The 16,136-nt window shown below is 45.2% G+C and overlaps 1 protein-coding gene across 3 annotated transcripts in view; it reads left to right on the top strand.

Moving 5' to 3' along the window:
• LOC147111221 (uncharacterized) overlaps nt 1-16,136 on the top strand; it is a 134,052-nt gene that overhangs the window by 33,247 nt on the left and 84,669 nt on the right. Inside the window, exon 1 of one of the 3 annotated variants that reach the window (XM_086001894.1) lies at nt 7,271-7,457. The exons of the other annotated variants lie outside the window; for them this stretch is intronic. The gene's annotated coding sequence lies outside the window, so the exon portion shown is untranslated. Of the gene's footprint in view, nt 1-7,270; nt 7,458-16,136 lie in introns of those variants that run through there. 3 annotated transcript variants of the gene reach the window in all.

Here is a 16,136-nt window from a genome sequence, read left to right as displayed (position 1 = left end):
GGTTTGCCACGCGTGCAAGCCCCCGATGTGTACTTACCCGGCGCGCCGACAACTGAAGCCTGGGACTGCTTGGAATTCCTGTCACTGGCCCGGTTCAGCTGTCGGCGCGCTGTGCTTGCCTGATCCAGCGGCGTAGTTAGTGCGATGTGCCGGCTGGGATCAGGTGAGCACTGTGCAGCCAATCAGGGGAGGGGAAACTTCATTCATGAGTTTGATAGTAAGAACTGTCAAACTCATGAAAACTACGGGCGCCCAAAACACGACTTAAACTTTAAATAAAATGTTAAAAAACATCCCACTAATTAAATGAACTATAAATAACTTTAAAAAACTATTTTAAACAATTAATCAAATTTTTGAAAAAAATAATTTTTTAAGAAATCGGGTCTAAAAATAAACTTACCTTACTGTAAAGTCCTTAAAAACAATAAAGCTGTGGAAAAAATGTTATAATTTTAAATAATAGACCACTTACCTTAAAGAATCAAGTCCTTACGCCTCCTTTTTATATGTCTAAAAAGTTCAGGCCCTTACACACGGGCAAACCTGTCAAAAAGAAGGAAGTTCAACGCATGCGCACAGAGTCCTGCGCGCACGCGTTGGACCTCTGAACACCTTGGAGGAAATGCCGGTTTCCCGCACATGCGCTGTGCATGCTGAAATCCGGCACTTCCAACGGGCCCACGCGTGAGTACCCCGTCCGTACTCACGCGTTGGGACCGGAATTACTGGCCCAATATTCTAAACTTTGAGGTTCAGGACATAGAGTTCAGTTCTTATTTCCTGTGTGACCTAAAGGAATTTCTCATATATTGATTGTTTTGCCCCCTCTGCTCCACAATTACAAAACTCAAGGCTCAGTTGGAAGCACTCTTGCCTCTGAGTCAGAATGTTGTGGGTTCGAGCCCCACTCCAGAGCTTTGAGCACATAATCTAGGCTGACACACCAGTGCCGTACTGAGGGAGTGCTGCACTGTCAGAGGTGCCCTCTTTCGGATGAAACTTTAAAACGAGGCCCGGTCTGTCCTCTCAGGTGGACATGAAAGATCTCGCAGCACTATTCAAAGACGAACAGGAGCATTCTCCTGGTGTCCTGTCCAACATTTATCCCTCAAACAACACGTAAAACAGATGTTCTGGTCATTTATTTAATTGGTGTTTGTGGGGCCTTGCTGTGCGCTAATTGGCTGCTGCGTTTCCTACATTACAACAGTGACTACACTTCAAAAGTACTTCATTGCCTGTAAAGCGCTTTGGGACATCCTGAGGTCGTGAAATGCACTATAAAAATGCAAATTCTTCTTCCTTTAAGACTCCTGCAGCTGGTCTTCAATTAGAATTTCCAGAGGATTTTGTCCCAATAGTCAAACTTATCACAGGAATCCTGGTGAATTATACACCTAGGGTTTTGCTTTGGGGCAAAGAATTTGAGTCCACCGGTTTTGCTTCACTCTGGTCCAAATGTTGATCTCTCTTTCCCAATATCAATGCCTGGTTGACTGAATTGAATATATTTTTTTGTGTGAATGGTGGTTATAATAAAGGAAAAGAATAGAGATGTGTCCACATTCGTTACTAAATTAACTGCAAGTTTGCCCTTGAGTGCGAAAACATGCCAAATTCAAAGCAGGCCTTTATGACAACCTACAGGCCTCACTCTGGTCTGACGCCAGTCCAGCTAGAGTTGGATTTTTTGCTGTCTTTCTCCCTTTCTGTCAGTCACAGACTTTCCTATTTTCTCTAACAGGTCTGCTCACTTTCATTACTACTGAAAGTCAGATCTGGTTAGAGAGGGTGAAAAATGAAGTGAGTTGCAGATTATGTGACATTATACTAATCTGGACTGGATTCCATCGCATGTATTTTAGGCATAGGAGCTAGAGCAGTCAAAATTTTAGTTCGAGAGAATCTGAATTAAATCCTTTTAATAAATGTTAAATTCATCTGGGGTGAAACTACTAATGAGATCAACATGGCCATTAGTGTGGCATTTAGCACAATGCTGATTGTGTCTGGACAGATAGGACTTTTAGGGAGTGAGTTGCAAACTGTAATCTCTCCCTTCCGTCCCCCACCCCCTTCCTCCACACAGCCTTTTACTACCTTGTACAGGTGGCCACTCCTCATAAGTGAGCCTGGACAATGATTATTCAACTGTTTGGGGCATCACAGCACAGCCTCAACCTGTCCTTATTCAGTGTCAACGTACGTAGTAGCACTATCTGGCGAGGGCTGCTGGTTAGTGACCAGAGTAGGAACCCTAGCCTAGAAATTCGAGCGCGCCTGAAAGGATAGGCCCGAGGCGTATGATATGGCGGGCGGCGCACATCTGGCTCGTAATTAGCGTGCGCTTCCTACCCACTATATTGGAGGCTAAGGAGGCCGTTCAACGTCTGAAAAACGGGTGCTGTGCAGTCAAATTTCTAGGCCCCTAACTTTTCCTGACTTTAGCCAAGGAATGCATTCCCAGCACCACGTTGGCTGAGATCACAATAGACAGAGGTGTTGGGAATAATACAAATGTTTGAGAGAACAGTCTTAAAATTGGGGTTGGAGGCAGAAAGAATAATTCAAGACTAGATTCAGAGGAAATTTGTGAAATGCTACCATTAATTAGAAACAAACTCAGTTCCAGCAGCGATTCTGTTCTTGCATTAATGATAGAACCAGCTTGAAAGAGGCATGCCTCCCACTAGCGCGGTTACTACTACCAGGAACTGCGCCAGGAGTCTACAATTGAGATGCACTGCAGCAACTCCCCAAGGCTTCTTCAGCAGCACCTCCCAAACCCGCGACCTCTTCCACCTAGAAGGACAAGGGCAGCAGGCACTTGGGAACACCACCACCTCCAAGTTCCCCTCAAAGTCACACACCATCCTGACTTAGAAATATATCGTCGATCCTTCATCGTCACTGGGTCAAAATCCTGGAACTCCCTCCCTAACAGCACTGTGGGAATACCTTCACCACACGGACTGCAGAGGTTCAAGAAGGCGGCTCACCACCACCTTCTCAAGGGCAATTGGGGATGGGCAATAAATGCTGGCATTGCCAGCGACGCCCACATCCCATAAAAATGAATCATTTAAAAAAATGTTGTCTCCGGAGTACAGTTTGATGGGTGGAGCCAATGACTTAATAATTTTTCGCTCCTCGATCCCGTGGCTGTTTCAAGCTCTTCCAAGATCTTTCGTGAAACAAAATGGAATCCGTCATCAGTTTCGACATAACATTTGAAGAAAAGCAAAAACAGTTGCTAACTATTAGCACTGACTGCAGTCCATCTGAGGAACTGTGCTCAGCTCCTGGGAATAGTACTCATCAACCGGGAATGTCTCAAATTGCCGTGGCCTCTGAACAGCTGCCCTCCTTAGAAGCCTGATGTGTGCCGTGGGTGTGCTGCAAAAAAATATGTAAAATGCAGGGACTATCTGACCATGTAAGACCTCGGTCCGGGTACTGGCTACTCAGTATTTCAACTGCAATGTGTTAAGTTTCAGCCGTTCTTGTATTTGTAGAGGTCAGGAGAGCCCTGGCCCATGAGGTATTCAAGTCGAGATGCTTCTCTTCCTGTTAATTAGTTACTATCGTTAATTACAAATTAATTGCTTGGTCCTTCAATGGAACAGCTCTGCTGTTGTCGTTATCATCTGACAATGAATAATACATTACAAGACAGATATCAGCCACAGTAATAACTAGTGAACAGAAGATTTCTGAATCAGATAACTAAAAGCTAAGCTAGTAATTAGTGACTGGCAATTAGCTTAGGCTGGTAGGCAGTAGTCTTAGCAATTAACCTTTCAGTGAAAGAAAAAAAAAGCACAAAGTAACTTGTTTTATGGGTCTCTCGCTTAAGCCCCAATTAACATCCATGTTTGGGCCCATTGTGCGTTTGTCAATCTGTGTTTGTATGTGAATTTGTGCTATTGGTACTAACAGCATTAGCTCAGGTAACACACCTAGATGACTTTCTGCGGATAATGTTTTGAGACTTCAGTGAAGCCTCGAATACGATCTGCACTGGAAGAGTCGATTAACGTTGAAAAGCTTTTTTCCTTTAATTACCCTGCGGTAGATAATTTGGTGCCCTGCTTCTTTAAGAACCTGTATCGTTGATAAGTAAGTTCTCATGAATGTGGGATTTGGTGCCTCCTGCTGATGACAAGTGTTTCAATGGCTTTTGCTCAAAGATGCCTGTTCTGACCTTTGTGCAGAGTCCCAGCTCAGAATGTTGTGTCTCGTTTGGTCAGTGCACTTAGGAAGGTAGCCAACAGTGACTTCAATGACTCTCGTCTGTAGTTTTATGTGTTTTGGCAGCTAAAGAAAAAAGTATTTTAAAAGTGACATTTTATAATAAACCTCATGGTCAACTTTCCTAAAAATGTTAATGCAGAGCAAAATTTTATTCCAAAATGGCACTTATTCCTTTTGGGGTCTTTAGGAGGGCGACATTCCTGTCAACGAAAATTATAATGGAAGATTAAACGTGAGTTTAAAAAGTGTAATATCGGTTAAAAGAAAAGGTATGATCCCTTTAATTGTCACTTTTCTGCGATCTGATTATTTCCTTTGGTGAAAGCGGCAGTGGGGCTCTGATAAAGTCCCATTAAGTGAAGCCAGTTCTGAACCCAGTGAACCCTCGGACATAGGGCTCAGTTTGGTTGGAGCTGCCAGGTACAGGACTTGGCAATGAAAGGAGGGCGGTGGCGGAGGCTGTCTCAGTGGATTTATTCAGAAGGGGAATTGGGAGTCACTAAGAAGCATGGAGCATGATTAAAATAGAAAATAGAAAAACAAAGGGAGAAAGAGGGATCCTCTTTTCCCCCCCCCAATGTTTCTGCTTCTGCTCTCCATTTCATCCCACTTGGCTCCGATCCACCACCTGTTGCGCTTTTTTAATCTTTTCATGCATTTGAAAGAAAGAGAGAACTTGCATTTATATAGCGCCTTTCACAACCTCAAGACATCCCAAAGTGCGTTACAGCCAATGAAGTACTTTGACGTGTAGTCACTGTTGTAGCCCTAGATGTCCCTTCTTTCCTTCCTTCAGATGATGACGACTCGTTCTGAATTTTCTTTTTTCTGAAGGGCTGAGAAAGGGAAGGGGAAATGTTGTCCATGAGCTTCCCTCCGTGTCTGTCACGCCCATACCAATATAGGTTTCAAGGGCGTGACAGCAGCCTAAACACTTTGCTGTTGAATCCTGCTCCTTCAGCAGAGAATGAGGCAAAAGAACGGCACGAACAGATAGCATGATTAATCCTTGCCACCGTCTGGAAGCAATTTATTGTTCCACAAACCCAGCCAAGAGAATGGATAGGTACAGATGGGAACTGGAATTTCCCCCATATTGCAATCTTTTGTTGTGGTTATTTAACGTACTGACCTTTCCCCCTTCCTGCACTTGTAGTGTTTCCCAATAACATATTTAATGTTAAACAGGTGAAGCGTTATTTTTCATGTAGATTCAGTGACCAGTGGGTACAGACTGTGTTGCTGGCCCCAACCTCATGTTCCACATTCAATCATTTTTAAATCAACTGCTCCCTCAACAAGGAATCATTCTGTAAGAGTTCCAGCAAGACCAAGACTTTGCCCAGTCTAGCCAATAAAGGGTTCGCAATCTAAAACAAGACCCATGAGTATAGATACTGTAATCTTCCATCCAGGTCTGTGCTGATCTCACCTAGGGTGCCACTAGGGGCTGTATAAATGGCCTCACTATTGCTAGGCTGGGAAGGGGGGACATTCATAGGGTCCCTGCCCCTAGTCATTATCAAATGATCCCGACTGGGTAAATGGTAACAAGATCGCGCGCAGCTGTGATGCTGCCGGCAGTTGAATAGCCTGCTGACACTCACTGTCCAGGCTCATCGATGAAGAATGGCCACATGGGCAGGGAGTTGGAGGGGTACCAGAGCCCATGAAACCATACCCCAGAATAAATCAGCACTTCAAGGGATGAGGAAAGAAAATGAAGGGCAATTGTGTTGCAAATCTCCTCCTTTATGCCTCCATTTCCCTTTCTTCTCCTTCCATGAAAATAATGGACAGCCCTCTACACCAGAACACTCTGCCTGAAGATCATGGCATAACTTTGAATTACTTCAGCGTTGAAGAGTGGTTCTATCGCACACATTAAAAATAACGATTACACAAGGCTAATCATCTTTTCTTCTTTCTTCCGTGCCTAGTAGCACATAAAGGAACCCATCTCTTCCTCTGCTTTTACGTCTAGCAGCTCGTTCTCTGAGCTGTTTAAATAACAAAGACCCTTTTTACGTGGGCAGATCATTAGCCTGACTCACAGCTTCTACTAGAAGGACCAGCTAGTTGCGATGGTGGGTCGGCACTCCACTCCCATCGGATGCGAGTATTCTGGTGGATGTTAACCCAGTATTCAGAGACCAGTATTCAGAGACCAGGACTCGTGTCTCCTCTCGCTGGGATGAGGATAAGCATAACAGTAACAAATTCTTTCAGTATCCCAACAGGAAGAGGGCAGTCAGAGAAGAGGTGAAAATTATAAAAGATGTAAATAGGCTTAAAATTGAGGAGGAGCACAAAATATTCTGAATGACTACTTCTTCCAAGTACTCACAATGGAAGGCGTGAGCAACATGCCCTCGCCAAACAAAAATACTCTCCACTTGCCTGGATGAGTGCAGCTCCAACAACACTCAAGGAAATCAACACCAGCTAGGAAAAAGCAGTCCACTTGATTGGCACCCCATCCACCACTTAAACATTCACTCCCTCCACCACCGGCGCACCGTGGCTACAGTGTGTACCATCTACAAGATGCACTGCAGCAACTCGCCAAGGCTTCTTCGGCAGCACCTCCCAAACCCGCAACCTATTCCACCTAGAAGGACAAGGGCAGCAGGTGCATGGTAACCCCACCACCTCCAAGTTCCCCTCCACGTCACACACCATCCTGACTTGGAAGTATATCGCCGATCCTTCATCGTCGCTGGGTCAAAATCCTGGAACTCCCTCCCAAACAGCGCTGTGGGAGGACCTTCACCACACGGACTGCAGTGGTTCAAGAAGGCGGCTCACCACCACCTTCTCAAGGGCAATTGGGGATGGGCAATAAATGCTGGCCTTGCCAGCGACGCCCACATCCCAGGAACAAATTTTTAAAAAAGAACCGGTGGTATAAACCTTGTTTGTGCCTCAGGGTGATCCTTGGACCTCAACGTGCAGCATCGCTGCAGCGACTTAGAGCTCTGTAATCACCTGTATGGCCTTCAGCACAGCATAATCAGATGCTCTGTTATCCTCTGATTGTGCCTGATTCAGACAGTGGCGATGGTGTGTGTTTTAGTGAAGGTTAGAGAATACAAGAGTACTCAGTAATAGGGGTTATTACCTTGGGACTGCAGAAAGCGTTTGGAATAATTCAGACACTCTTCACTGACAGTTCATGCAGAGACCAGGAGGCAGGCCAGGTATGATTGTGTGCCTATTTTATTTTCCTTCTTTGCTGTAAGAGTACAGTGAGAAGGACGTGCATGCCAAGTATTTTAATCTCTAATGGATTGGGAGGAGTTTTGTTTTAACGATTTCTATTTGAGTATCTCTTTAGTATTTAGGACTGTGTGCGGAGAGTGTAATTCAGAATGCACTCGGAGCCCTGTCAGGATTTGGGGTGTCTGTTATCTCCATTCACCTTGTAAATTCACTTTGAACCTGTAATAAGTGTTCTGCTTTTTTTTTTTTTAAAAAAAAGCTCATTAAAAACCCTTTTTGCAGTTCATTAGATAGCAATGTTAATTCTGCAGCAAGGGGAAAGAATCATGAGCCCACTGCCCTTTCTACATTTTGTGTGATGATAGGGTACGTGAACGAACGGGGGAGACCCCCTTCATTCCTGAGTTGTGTGCAACCCAGATTTGATGACATTTTATATCAGCTGCTTTTCACGTGTAAATATGCAGCAGTACCACTGCAGATCTGTTCATTCAAGAAAAAGCAATGTCATCATGAATTTCTGGCTTGCAAGGTAGGCAGTCCTGCATGAAAATGCAATCTATTTTGACCAGTATCCAAGGTGGTGGCAAAAAAGCCCCCATAGAGTAATTGTGCATTTTTCACGGCTTTTTTATTGTGGATAAGGTGACACCTTTGACCCCGTTAGTTAATGTAACTAATGTAGTGGACTGGTGCATTTGCCTAAATTCTGATAATCCAACCTTGCCCGCTGTATGTACACAGCAACATTCACCATAGGTAAGTGGACTTGTCTCACTGTTTTAAACGCTCGTGGAAAATGCCCGGGTATGGCAAGGGACCGAGGGATTCAGTAAAGCACTGTTGGTTATGTGGTGGGTGAGTTTGCTGCCATCCAGTAGTCTGGGTTCCCCCTCTCTTCTGAGTTTGCAGTCTGTGCCGAGACCATTTCGGGAGACGTGGAGCGATGGCGAGATACCTCCCTTGAGGGAGAATGGACAGGCAAAGGCCAACTCTTTGGCATGTAATCCTGTAACAGTTTATATGCCAGCACTGGTAGTGAGTTGCTGCATGGCCTTGCAGCCTTAGAGCGGGTGCGGTGGATCTAACACGGGAAAGAAAATACATGAATATTACGCTTTAATTGTTTGGCCAATGAGGGGTTTTTACATTCGCACTTGGCTTCTCCCTCCTCATCCCCAATTATGTGTAGTTGAATCCATAATGGCATTATTTATTTTAACCAGCAATATCCTTACCTATAATCCAGATAATTGTCAAACATTCAGTTTGGCCACCATCTGTGCTTTATTATGCCCCGTTGTGCACAAAAAGGCTTTTCAACTTTTATATAACCAGTACAGGATTGACATTCGATACAATTTTTATGCTTTCTTAAACATTCCTTTACTTGTTCCCGGGCACCATTTTCTGACTTAAGAGTGTAAATAGGGAACCTTGAGTATGAAATTCCTTGAAGCCCACTCTACTGCAGGAAGTGAAACATTTCTGGCCACCTGTCTGTCCCAGCATTGACCCTGTCCCAAATCCCAAGGAGGGGATCGGTGTCATGAAAGGGACAAGGCACCCGTACCATTTATGGCACCGCATGTGCATCTACCCCGCAGGTTGCCAGGAATTTCGTGGCGGTTGGGGGAGGGGGTGCTGTTGGGCCACTCCGGCAGTATGGGAATTCTTTTTTAAACAGCGTTATTTCACTGTTACCATTGGCAAACCAGTATTGTGGGCCCGTTTCTGCCAGGAGGATATCCTAGCAACGCTGCTACAGCTGCATCGTGGAGGCAAAGTTTGCACTGGGTGCAGAGGATGAGAAACTGGTGGATGCATCATCTCTCCAGTCCTGCCTCCTCATCAGACGCAAAGAGCGCTCACCCCCCGTCCTCCAACAAAATTCATTGCTGTTCAAAAAAGGGGCAGACACCAGCTAGAACTGGGGCCCAAATTCCAGCCCACGTCCCAGCATATTCTCAATCTCCCAGGCCCAGGCCCTTTGGTTTCCCAAATTCCCTGTCGATGCTTTCCTTATGTTGGCCTCTGTGGAGACCGCAGCTTGACTCTGTCCTTCCCCAGAAGATGACCAGTAATGTCTATTTCTTCTGCAGCTACAGTGAGTGTCTCCCTGTGAGGGGCTAGACACTTCACCATGGGAGCCAGCTCACTGGAGTGTCAGATCACGGCAGTGCTGGGGAAACCCATCACATTAGGGGCAGGTATAATGGGCGATGGTTAGTCCCAGGACCTCTGCATTGTGGAGTGAGTTGCATCTATACAGGCAACAGACAGTGACCACGGGCCAGATTTTGCTGTAGCAGGGCATCTATCGGTGTCTGCCCCTGCCCCTGCCCCTACACCTCCCTCTGCCCCTGCCCTTGCCTCTCCCATGCCCCTGCCCCTGCCCTTACCCCTGCCCTTGCACCTGTCCCTGCCCCTGTCCCTGCCCCTGCCCCTGCCCTTGCCCTACCCCTGCCCCTGCCCCTACACCTGCCCCTCCCCTGCCCCTACACCTGCCCCTCCCCCTGCCCCCTGCCCCTGCCCTTGCCCCGCCCCTGCCCCTTGCCCCTGCCCCTACACCTGCCCCTGCCCTTGCCCCTCCCCCTGCCCTTGCCTCTCCCCTGCCCCTGCCCTTGCCCCTACCCCTGCCCTTGCACCTGTCCCTGCCCCTGTCCCTGCCCCGCCCTTGCCCTCCCCCTGCCCTGCCCCTGCCCCTACCCCTGCCCCTCCCCTGCCCCTACACCTGCCCCTCCCCTGCCCCTACACCTGCCCCTCCCCTGCCCCCCTGCCCTTGCCCTTGCCCCACCCCTGCCCCTTGCCCCTGCCCCTGCCCTTGCCACTGCCCCTGCCCTTGCCCTTGCCCCTTGCCCCTGCCCTTGCCCCTGCCCTTGCCCCTACACCTGCCCCTGCTCCTGCCATTGCCCCTACACCTGCCTTTGCCCCTGCCCCTACACCTGCCCCTGCCCCTACACCTGCCCCTGCCCCTACCCTTGCCCCTACCCCTGCCCCTGCCCCTGCCCCACCCCTACACCTGCCCCTGCCCTTGCCCCTGCAGCCTTCAGCTCCAAACCTTTTTGTCCAGGAGGTTGCTGAAAGTGTGAGCTGATGATGGCACAGCGAGGGGGAAACAGGGCATCTGGGACCTGAGCAAATAGGACAAGCAACAGGGTATCTCCTGAACCAATCAGATTGAAGGATTGAGAAATAAACAGCGGCAGGACTGAGGAGGAAGTGTAACTTAGTGTGGGTGAATTCAATGCCACATCAGGTACAGAAAGCGAAATAAAGAGTGAGAAAGAAAGATTAAGGGAAAGAGAAAAAAGAGACAGAAAGGAAAAGTAAGAAAAAAGTAAAATTTTAAATTTGGCATTTTTATAATCTCCAACAACAATTAGTACCTGGAGGAATAAGACTCCACATTTGTAATCATTAATTTTCAGTGCCAGAGAGGTTGATTGGCAGTAATTAACAATTATCACTTTGTTAAAACGGTACTTACGCTTGAATTGTCAAGACTTAACTTTCTGTGGTGAGTTTCATTCGTAGCTACCGCGCAAATACAGCAACTTCATGCATTTCAATGGTGAGGCAGACAGTGAGCTGCCGTTTTCGCGAAGCTAACGGCGGAGTGGCGCAACTCGGACAGCAACTTTTGGAAATTTGCATTTAACCGCGCATCTGCTTCTCTCCTGAAGTTGCTGCACCATTTACGCACGATTGACGGCAAGCGCCATTAGCCTCTGGCCCAAAAATATATGTGTGCACCCCTGTTTGATGTGCGCTTTTCACAATATTTTATCCATAAGTTTTCAGATTTTGAGTTCAACCTGATAATTCCAACATTGAGATCAAACCTTATTTCAGAACTTTGAAACATAAGTGGCACATTGAAGCTCTTCCCCTTTCGAAAAACAAATAGATTACCGGGCTCTGTTTTGGTTCATCGCCCATAGTCACAAGGAACGCAATTAAACCTCAAGGTATATTTTCCTCCTTTAGCTAATAATGTAAACAATTGCAGACTTTCTTAATGACATTAGCAAAATGAAAAGAATTGTTGGGATTGTTGGGATGAAGAATGTCTGTTCACGGAGAAGTTTTTTTTACTAGCATGCCCATCACACTTCAGATGTCACACTTTGTATAAAACACCAACAAATCACAACTGATCAATCTTTTTTTTTAAAAAGTACACAAAAAGAGAAAGTAATTTCCTGCTGGTTTTTCCATTTGAGGTAACTTGGGGTCTCCCCAAGGAGAACAGCTGAGCAGTGTGAAGTTTGAAATATGATGAATGTGCCAGACAGTGGGCTTTTATAACACATTGCAGATCATCAGCATCCGCAGTATTTTGCGTTTGTTCTGGTGGACTTTTATACATGAATGTTTATAATCAGGAAATTTCTAGGGTGTATTTTTTCTCCATTCATTAAAGCCAGTCTACAGGAATTACTCATAGTAACAGTAATTAGCCTGTAATTGACTTAATGATGTGCTTATTTATACCACGCCCAAAAGTACCACTTGGCAATGGTCTTAAAGGGACAGCCAGGTTAGCATCTAAACATCACAATCGTGTCCCAGACCACCTGTGAGCAATAACGGGAGATAAAATAATTTTGTTTTATTTTGACCCAGAAGAGGACATATTTGCTCATAGCTGATTTTATCCATTTTTTTTTACCTGAATTCAAGGAAAATAGGAAACCCAAAAGTCAGAAAGAAAAAAGAATGACTTGCATTTCTATAGCGCCTTTCATGACCTCTCGCCGTTCCAAAGTGTTTTACAGCCAATGAAGTACTTTTTGAAGCGCAATGCCACATCAGGTACAGAAAGAAAAATAAAGAGTGAGAAAGAAAGAGTAAGGGAAAGAAAAAAAAAGAGACAGAAAGGAAAAGTAAAAAAAAATTTAATTTAAAATTTGACACTTTTATAATCTCCAACAACAATTAGTACCTGGAGGAATAAGACTCCACATTTGTAATCATTAATTTTCATTGTTAGAGAGGTTGATTGGCAGTAATTAACAATTATCACTTTGTTAAAACGGTACTTATGCTTGAATTGTCAAGACTTAACTTTCTGTGGTGAGTTTCATTCGTAGCTACTGCGCAAATACAGCAACTTCACGCATTTCAATGGTGATGTTGTAATGCAGGAAACGCAGCAGCCAATCCGCACACAGCAAGCTCCCACAAACAGCAATGTGATAATGACCGGATAATCTGGGTTTCTTTTAGTGATGTTGATTGACAGATAAATATTGGCCAGGTCACCGGGGACAATTACCCTGCTCATCTTCAAAATGGTGCCGTGGGTCTCAGTTTAACGTCTCATTGAAAGACAGTGCAGCACTCCCTCGGTACTGCACTGGAGTGTCAGCCTAGATGTTGTGCTCAAATCTCTGGAGTGGGACTTGAACCCACAACATTCTGACTCAGAGGTGAGGGTGCTACCATTGAGCCAGGGCTGACAAAAGGCTTACCTATACATTGAACAGAAGTGCACACTTAACAAAAGTAGATATAAAGCATGGACTATGGTACAGTCTACTGGTTTGTAAAAGTGCAACGGCATCACTCTGCCCTTTACTGATCACACCTCACTACAAGCACGGCTTAGTGCATGATATTTGCTTTGGATAGATGCCAGATTAGGTGAACAATTTAACAGATTTGCATTTATGATGGTGAGATGGGGGAGGGAGCACCTACAAAGTAGATATACCAGAAAACAGCTCCTATTGTTACCCATTTAAGGCCAGGCCTTCTAAGTCAATGAATGGGGCGGGGCAGTGTTCATTGGAGGGAGCCGCCTTCATGGTCAAAGGATGGTGGATGTGAACTTGTGGCAGGGACTGGAACACTTGTGAAATGTTGTGTACTCAACTAAAAGTCAATGAATAAAAGGAGGAGGTTTATTTCTCAAACTCACTGAATTTGGATGATCAGCCATGATCTCATTAAATGGTGGAACAGGCTCGAGGGGCCGAATGGCCTACTCCTGCTCCTATCTTCTATGTGTCTATGTATGTTTAAAATATTTTTCATTCTATCTGAATGGAGAGCCAAAGGTCAATTCTTCCATCATCAACCTTTGGGTGTGTCTATCAGTTCTGTGTTAACTTTGCATTTCTATGCAGAACACACCCAAGGGCAAGCTGTATGTCACTACTGATTCAGAATAATTTACCCATAATTTGTTTTTTCCCCCTCTATACAATACATGTTACACGAATAGCCTGGCTGCTGTGTTAGTGATTGCTGTCTGAGATAAAGTAAGTGGGATTATGCGGAGCTGAATGAGCAAGTATTTTCCCAGAAATAAACTCAAGTGAAAAATATTGCTCTGCCTACACCTCTTGGCCTTGGCATGTGAGCAACACCAGTAAGGTAGCATTTATTGCCTATCCCCAATTGCCCAACATCTGTGGAGAGAGAAACAGAGTTAACGTTTCAGGTCGATGACCTTAGTTCTGATGAACGGACATCGACCTGAAACGTTAACTCTGTTTCTCTCTCCACAGATGCTGCCTGACCTGCTGAGTATTTCTAGCATCTTCTATTTTCATTTCAGATTTCCAGCATCCACAGTATTTTGCTTTTGCCCTACATCTGAATGGCCTTTGAGTCAACCATGTAGTGTAGGGCTAGAGTCACTTGTAGGTCAGACCAGATACTTGAGCACATAAATCTAGGCTGGCACTCCAGTGCAGTGCTGAGGGAGTGCTGCACTGTCAGAGGTGCCATTTTCGGATGAGTCGTTAAACCGAGGCTAACCAAATTAGTAACAATACTGTGGAGGAGGAATTCCTGGAGTGTATACGGGATGGTTTCCTGGACCAATATGTCGAGGAACCAACTAGAGATCAGGCCATCTTAGACTGGGTATTATGTAATGAGAAAGGATTAATTAGCAATCTTGTTGTGCAAGGCCCCTTGGGTCAGAGCGATCATAATATGATAGAATTCTTCATTAAGATGGAGAGTGAAATAGTTGACTCAGAGACTAGGGTCCTGAATTTAAATAAGGGAGACTACAATGGTATGAGGTGCGAGTTGGGTAGGATTGATTGGGGAAAGTCACTCAAAGGGTTGATGGTGGATGGGCAATGGCAAACATTCAAAGATTGCATGGATGAACTACAGAATTTGTTCATCCCAGTTTGGCATAAAAATAAAACAAAAAAGGTGACTCAACCGTGGCTAACAAGGGAAATTAGGGCTAGCATAAGATCCAAGGAGAGGACATATAAATTGGCCAGAAAAAGCAGTAAACCTGAGGATTGGGAGCAGTTTAGGATTCAACAAAGGAGGACAAAGGGATTAATTAAGAGGGGGAAAATAGAGTATGAGAGTAAGCTTGCGGGGAACATAAAAACTGACTGTAAAAGCTTTTATAGATATGTGAAGAGAAAAAGATTGGTGAAGTCAAGCGTAGGTCCCTTGCAGTCAGGATCAGGGGAATTTATAATGGGGAACAAAGAAATGGCTGAACAATTAAATACATACTTTTGTTCTGTCTTCACAAAGGAGGACACAAATAACCTCCCAAAGATGTCGGGGAACATAGGGTCTAATGAAAGGGAGGAACTGATAGAAATCAGTATTTGTAGGGAAATGGTGTTAGGGAATTTGATGGGATTGAGGGCCGATAAATCCCCAGGGCCTGATAATCTGCATCCTAGGGTACTTAAGGAAGTGGCCCTAGAAATAGTAGATGCATTGCTGGTCATCTTCCAAAATTCGATAGACTCTGGAACAGTACCCATGGATTGGCGGGTAGCTAATGTTACCCCACTGTTCAAAAAAGGTGGTAGAGAGAAAACGGGGAATTACAGACTGGTAAGCCTGACATCGGTAGTGGGGAAAATGCTAGAGTCCATTATAAAGGATGTAATAGCAGAGCACTTGGAAAAAAGTGACCGGATTGGACAAAGTCAACATGGACTTACAAAAGGTAAATCGTGCTTGACTAATCTACTGGAATTTTTTGAGGATGTAACTGGTAAAATAGATAAGGGAGAACCAGTGGATGTGGTGTATTTGGATTTTCAAAAGGCTTTCGATAAGGTCCCGCATAAGAGATTAGCATGTAAAATTAAGGCACATGGGATTGGGGGCAAGGTGTTGACTTGGATAGAGAACTGGTTGGCAGACAGAAAGCAAAGAGTTGGAATAAATGGCTCTTTTTCCGAGTGGCAGGCAGTGACTAGTGGGGTACCGCAGGGATCGGTCCTTGAACCCCAGCTATTCACAATATATATTAATGATCTGGACGAGGGAACTAGATGTAATATCTCCAAGTTTGCAGATGACACAAAGCTGGGTGGGCGTGTGTGCTGTGAGGAGGATGCCGAGAAACTCCAGTATGATTTGGACAAGTTGGGTGATTGGGCAGAAGCATGGCAGATGCAATATAACGTGGATAAATGCGAAGTTATCCACTTTGGTGTCAAAAACAGGAAGGCAGATTATTATCTGAATGGCAATAGATTGGGAAAAGGGGAAGTGCAACGAGACCTGGGTATCCTTGTCCACCAGTCGCTGAAGATAAGCATGCAGGTGCAGCAGGCGGTTAAGAAGGCAAATGGTATGTTGGCCTTCGTAGCGAGAGGGTTTGAGTACAGGAACAAGGATGTCTTGCTGCAGTTGTACAGGGCCTT

This window comes from Somniosus microcephalus, chromosome 11 (genome assembly GCF_052327205.1).
Source record: "Somniosus microcephalus isolate GS21.2 chromosome 11, FLI_Smic_1.0, whole genome shotgun sequence".
NCBI lineage: Eukaryota > Metazoa > Chordata > Chondrichthyes > Squaliformes > Somniosidae > Somniosus > Somniosus microcephalus.
This window is presented reverse-complemented; position numbering and strand designations above follow the sequence as displayed.